The 7127-nt window shown below is 36.2% G+C and overlaps 1 non-coding gene across 1 annotated transcript; it reads right to left on the bottom strand.

Annotated features, from left to right (window-relative positions):
* Positions 1 to 6489: 6489 nt before the first annotated feature.
* Positions 6490 to 6652, bottom strand: LOC129039824 (U1 spliceosomal RNA). Its single transcript, XR_008503511.1, has one exon. It is a non-coding gene; the product is annotated as a U1 spliceosomal RNA (small nuclear RNA).
* Positions 6653 to 7127: the final 475 nt, after the last annotated feature.

Raw genomic sequence — 7127 nt, forward strand, 5'->3', positions numbered from 1 at the left:
TACTTACATGAACAACAGAATGAAAAGACAACAAGAACAAATAAATATTCTTATTTTTCCACTAATTTTCATTCTACTGTCGGGTAGCATCATATGTTTGTTCATACATCTCTCCCAATATAGATCACCTTGAAATTTTCAATGTATATATTTTAGGTATTTCTATCTTGAGCTACCTTACAGATGTTATAAAGGAAAGTAAGACAACAGTATAACTGGAAATATTAAAAATTCGAATAGACTATGAGAAAACAAAAGTTTCAAAGCTTAAATACTCATATTTGATTGTTTATTATGTGCTAAGTGAGGTTTATGAGTTTAACGTATATTAGCTCACTTCATGCTCACAACAACCTGATAGGTTAGATATAATAATTTTTCTTACTTTATAGATAAGAGAAGCACAAAATTAATTTGCCCAAAGTTTTTCTGCTAATAAGCCATCAGAGTTGAAACAAGATAATTCTGCCTTTGGCTGGGTGTGGTGGCTCACGCCTATAATTTCGACACTTTGGGAGGCTGAGGTGGATGAATCACTTGAGGTTGGGAGCCGGGCCAACATGGTGAAACCCCTTCCGTACTAAAAAAACAAACGTTAGCTGGGCATGGTGGTGGGTGCCTGTAGTCCCAGCTACTCGGGAGGCTGAGGCAGGAGAATTGCTTGAACCTGGGAGGCAGAGGTTGCAGTGACCTGAGATCATGCCACTGCACCCCAGCCTGGGCACTAGAGTGACTCTGTCTCAAAAAAAAAAAAAAAAAAAAAAAGAAAGAAAGAAAGAAAAAAAAAAAAAAAAAGATAATTCTGCCTTTAATGTATCTTCTGAAAAACTGCTACCAGTGCATCTCTTTTGCATTCCCAACACCTAATTCACTCACTTAATTTTTATTGCATGTATAGAACAGTGATGATCATTCTAAGACATTCTAAGAGGCCAGTCAGAACCCAGAGGCCAGAGAATGGCAAGGACTGGAATTCCTTATCCTGACTGCCAGATATGGGCTCATTTTTCTTGAGCAGCCAGTCTGATACATGTTATGAAAATATGTGATTCACATGATAAAACCTTTGTATTTGTGATATTTGTCAAGATACAGTTGTCTGAATGTAGAGGATTATTAAGGTCTATTCAAATACAAATGTAATACTCAGTAAAATAAAACAAGAAACTTATTAGACAATACTTATGAAATCTATGTAACTTGTATCAGCAATGCCTTTGACATAAAATGAAATATTCAAAATATTCCAAGCTTCTGAATCCAATTGGTATTATTAATATTAATACCCAAATCCAGAGAGTTTCAGTGCTACACTCACTTACGTGGAAAGTCCAGACCTTTTAGGAGTTCTCATTCTTAGAGTATTTCAAGGAATTCCCGATTTTTTACTTAAGTATATGTCCATGTGTTCATCTATCATTAGTCATGTGTTACTTGTGATCAGCCACCATTCCTCAGTGGCAATCCTTGCCAATTCTCCCCATGCAATAATAAATGTTCCAGAAAAGTGAGGATAATGGCCATTCCCTCTGTGTTGAGCTCGGTTGGGGAGGCCGAACGCTATTTTGTCTCTCAGTATTTCTGTGCTTGAAGAAGAGCTCTGTCTATTCTTATAAACAGCCATTCTTCTCCCCAGGTGCTCACAGGCCGAGAACAACTATTTAGGTTCTATTCCTATGCTGGATTTAACAAGCAAGATGGCTTTTCCTCTTGTGATGAATTTATCTCTCTAGGCATTAGGATATCACGTATTAGATTTAGTCTTGCCTCCTATAAATCACAATGGCAGTTACAAAAGTCTCCCTGTAGCTGAACCCCTAGTTTACCAGAGTAGGGGATAGATACATTGTGAGAAAGTGGAGTTTGGGGGAGATAGGAAATGGGGGTCATCTAATTTCACAGGACAAATTTATCCATTGACCAGTCCAACCTGGTCAGAGCACCTGTTTACACGTATATGGAACCAAAAAATCCTGATGAAATAGATATCTCCCTCCCCAGTTCTATTGCTGTTGCCAGGCAATTTCTTCACTGATAGTTCTTTAAACACTAGCATAAATTTCCCTGCTTTAAACACATTAGCAAAAATGTGCCAAATATACATTTTCTTGGAGAGAACTCAAGGAACTACTAAGTTTTCTTGCAAAAACCATCAAAGTTCAATTTCTCCAGACAGACATTCTTCATAGCTTTGGAAGCAGTCACCTATGTACCTTGTAGGTAAACAGGTAGGCCCTTTGGAAGTGGAAAGGACTTTGTTTTGAGTCTTCCACCTAAATTCATGTCACAGAAAAATTGCTCACCACTTATTAAATGGTAAAGAAGGCTTTATTCAAGACTATTGCAACAGAGGAGACAGATGGAACACAACTCTGAATACAATATGGACAAGTGGGGATATGTAGCCAATGGACAAAGAGAGAGGGTCAGCGGATGGGAAATTACTAAGAGACGATATCAAGGATAGGGAGATTCTTGTTAAAGGCAAGCCAAGGCTGAGGCCTAGTTGAGAAGAGGGCTCAGAAGAGTCAGACAAAAATCTGGATAAGGTGGGAATCTTTATCAATCCCTGAGAACAATGCTCAGAATGGATGCCACTAACCAGAGTTACATTCAGGCTTTGAGAATCATGCTCAAAAAGTTCAGAAATGTAGAGAGAGGCTGTTTGTTTATTACACTTCCATATTTATTCATCCAAATTGTTCAAGTGGTAACTTTCCAATCAACTCAATATCAAAATGTCTTAATTTATGACTTTTTAAAAAGGTCATAAAAGATTCTGAGATAGGAAATTATTTAAATAATATTCAAATAATTTGATAATAATGTCCCTGGATCCTCCCCAAATATTTATGCTCTCACCTATTTATTTTTTCAGTGATGGCTACTATCTTACTGCTATCTCCTCTTTTACTATACACTTCTTTTAGTAAACTATACTATACTATACTATACTATACTATACTATACTATACTATACGATAAGATACAATACGATACCTCTATTCCCTATCTGCACATATAACTTTACCAACTTATCACAGATTTATTAATTTAGAAAAATAATCTGGAAAAAACCTTTTTCATCCTTTATAATCTACTTAGGAAGTGGTTTCCATAATTCACAAAATCATGCAACAGCTGAAAAAGGCTTTAATGATCATCTTTTCCAACCCTCTCATTTAGCAATTTAGGAAACAGAGATCCAGACCAGTTAGTATTTTAATTGTTTGGTAGTTAATACTGAGCTAAAAATAAACATAGAATTCCATATCTTAAGTTTAACATTTATTCTAGTAACAAAAATAGACTTAAGAATTTTTTTTAAAGGCTTGGACTAAGCATAATAGAAAATACTAGTTCCTCCTGCTCCTCTCAGAGGAGATAGGTAAGGACTCATTATCACCATCTTTAGCTATAAAGGAGTTGATATGGTGTCTGAATTAAAGAGTTTCTTGCAATTTATACATCCTGAGATTTACACTGAATATGTTATTTACCAAGAGTTCTATTCAAATATCAATGGGAATTATAGGAAAAGCCTTAAACCAGAAGTAGAGAGATTCTTAGCTTTTCCCTGAGATTGTCACCAACAAACTGTATGATACTCCAAGTTTCTTAACCATCCTGATCACAGTCTTCCCAACTATAAACTAAGAAGAAGATATAATTATTTCGGTTTCTTACAGTTTGAAAATGCTGGCTTTTAATCTTGCACTAAACTGGATGGAGGTGGGTAAGATAAGTACATATAAAGAAAACACCTCACACTGGGTTAGTGCACAGTATGTCCTCAATATAAAGTTTGGGAATTAAGGGAATTATTACCCTTTGTTTCCTGTCCTCCCTTCCTCTCTTCCTTCCTTCCTTCCTGTACGAGATGGAAGATGCAGAATGGGGAATGATGGGGAGCCTGGGTGGGCAGGTGAGCATCAGTGTTAGTGAGCAGACTGCCTTGGACCCTAGACCACTTACTTGATTAGAATGTTAGGATACACTACTTGGGTCCTAAGGGAAAACAGTATAAAATCAGTTAAAAATTTTAACTAAGAGAAGGAATATTCTCTTTAACAAATCACCAATGTAATCAGTTTTATAGTTTTAATTTTCAAGATTCAAGTTTAGACATGTTCTCTTAAAAAAAGACCCTAAACTTCATGTAGATCTGATATATCAAATATCTAACAGGAGCATATCAACATGAAGTATTAATGGAGAACTGGTAATTAGTGGTTTTTATTCCTCATTCAGTGGCCTTACTAATTAGCAATCAAATACTTTGACTGAATTATGGCCTCTTTTCTCACCAGTTCCCTCATTCATCAGCCTAAGTATTTAAATCCTTTTTGTGTTCTCAACCTTTATCAACTGTGATCTTTCTTTTACAGTGGGATCTAAGTATACTTAGAAGACTAAACAATATTTCTAGCCCAAAGCAATGCCCCTGTCTAATTTGAGCAGTTGAGCAAAAATTACAGGCAATAAGTCAGTTCTTGTGTAGAAGTCTTAGTCACTTGAATTTGATTGAAGTGTGTGATGGACTTTTCTTTGCTTGGAGTGCACCATAGTCAATACAGTCAGGATTGGAGAACGCATGTGAATAACAGGCAGTTGGGAGGTTTTCACATGTGGGGAGCAGTTTTAAAAGGCAATGCCACAGTTTGTGAAAGCCGCATAAAAGTTGTGAGTGAAACACAGATGATGAGATTGAAGGAGAGACACAACCTGTTCTCTTTCCACTCTGAAATGGGCTGCATTCATACATAACATCTCTGTAAGGTTTAATGACTAAGCAACAACCAGAAAACCTAATACCATATGTTGTGTACAGTGTCACAGGAAAAAGAGACTGTTAACTGTCTAAAGAGAAAAGGCCTCTTGAGGCGTCTGAAAGTGACTTTCTGGAGGAGAGAAAGGAAAAATAAATAAAGTCTCTGAAATGACAAACAGAAAAGACGGTGAGTGCAAGCAAAAATGAACTGGTTTCCCTAACTTCCAGCAAAGTATTTGGGTTGAGGCAATAGTGAGACCCAGCTATGTATGAGAAGGCACAGCAGGTTCTTGAGGTGCTGGGACGATAATTTCAGAGGGACTTTAAGAAGGGGAAAAATCTTCAAGGACAACCAGGAAGTTCAACCATGACAAAAAGACCTTTTGCCACCTTAAAGCCAGGTTGGGCATGTAAAGGAATTGGCACATGGCACTTCCACATATCACAGTATGCAAAAGCATAAGCTCAGGGGCCAGGCTGCTGGATTCGAATCCCAGTTCTGCTCCTTACCAGCTGTGGGACCATGGGCAAATTCCTTAACATCTCTTTTCTTCAGTTTCCTCTCAGAATAGTGCTTGGCACTGTGAGTACATATTCACTATCATTAAAATACCAACAAAAGTGTATTGTTTTATATAAATTTATGTTTACTAACAAAACATAACTATACTGCAAAAGTTCCTGTCTTGTACTTCGGATATTTCCAGGAATGTCAGATAGAAGAAAGGAGACTATATCAAGCAGGGTATGGTACTTAAAAAGATCCAAGGAAATGCATGTGTTTGCGTGTTGCAGGGGGATGGGGTGGGTAGGATCAACCCGTGCAACAAATATATCATTCTCTTTTTGCATGAAGTCAAATGGGAAATTTACATAAAAGACATTGTATACAAATTTATTACATAAGTGTATTTTTCCACAGGGAATATCCTTTCATCAGTTCTCAAAAGATTAGGTATTTCTAGCTTACTTATCCATAAGCATTTTTGTAAAGAATATTTTGTCACATACCTACCTTGAGCAACTAATTAAAAGCAATGAATCTTGCTCATAAGTTAAAATATAGCTTGGTATTCAACTCAGCTATGACTCCTACAGATGTCAGTTGGAATTGTTATTGAGGTTGGAAGGACAGTCAATCCAGCCAGAACCCAGTAAGTCTGTGTGTCCGAAAGGCAGTCTTCCTCTTACTTGCCACAAGCATGTACACTATGTCAACCCATCTCTGAATCCCAGTGCAAGAGTTTTCTGGACCCATCGATCTATCACTACCAACAACTTGTTGAAGACTCTTATTTAAAGCCTCAATAAAGATGACTCCTTCCTGTTTTTGCTCCAAATGCAAATTAAGTAGATAAATGTACGTAGTATGGCAAATTGAGTTACACTATAGTTGATTTAATACCAAGATTTCTTTCCAAATATTAAAATGTCATATTCATTTGCTCACACTTCTAGTTATTCTTTCTTTACATCTGTATTGGTTTAATTTTAGTTATATAAAAAACATTTTATTTTAAAAAATTCAAGCACAGAAACATTATATTGTAAGAATAAATAGTCCAATTTCACTTTAGGTGAATCTCACTCCCCTCTTCACAGGTAATGAGGGTTAACAGTAAGTAGGCTGCAATTCATTTCAGGTAACTTTTCTTTTTTCTTTTATTTGCTTTTGTCTTTTCTTTTTTTTTTTTTGTTTTTACTTTTTAATTTCTTTTTGAGGGAGAGTGCAAACGAAATTCCTCACTACCACAAATTATGCCACTGGGTTTTCCACATTAGGGGAAGTCACAGGGGTCAGAATATCCAGAGTGCAATGGATAAGCCCACTCTGGGTAAACCACCTTCGTAATCACAATATCTCACCTGCCTAGTAAGTATCCCCAGATCACCTCCCATGCAATATGTAAGATATATACACATGTATATATTTATATATGTGTGTATAAATGTATGCACATACATACATATAATTTTGTTTTTAAACACATTTTTTACCAAATGTCATAATTCTATACCTAATATCGCAATTTGCTTTTTCCACTTTTCAATATGTGTTGGAGATCTTTCCATGCTGGCATATACCTGACTGGTATATATATAAATCTATGTAATTATTCTACAGTACAAATATACTGGAGTTCAACTACCAATGGATGTGTAGGTTGAGTGTAGTTTTGTTAACTATCAAATCCTTGTATTTGCATCTTTAGGCAAGTGGGGCTTATTTCTCTAGAAAAGACATCTAGAGGTAGAATCACTGGCACTAGAAAGACTGCACATTAAATTTTTGTTACATTCTGAAATTTTTCTCTGCAAAAAGCTGAATCAACTTGATATGGTCTGGCTATGTCCC

Source organism: Pongo pygmaeus, chromosome 5 (assembly GCF_028885625.2).
Source record: "Pongo pygmaeus isolate AG05252 chromosome 5, NHGRI_mPonPyg2-v2.0_pri, whole genome shotgun sequence".
Lineage (NCBI taxonomy): Eukaryota > Metazoa > Chordata > Mammalia > Primates > Hominidae > Pongo > Pongo pygmaeus.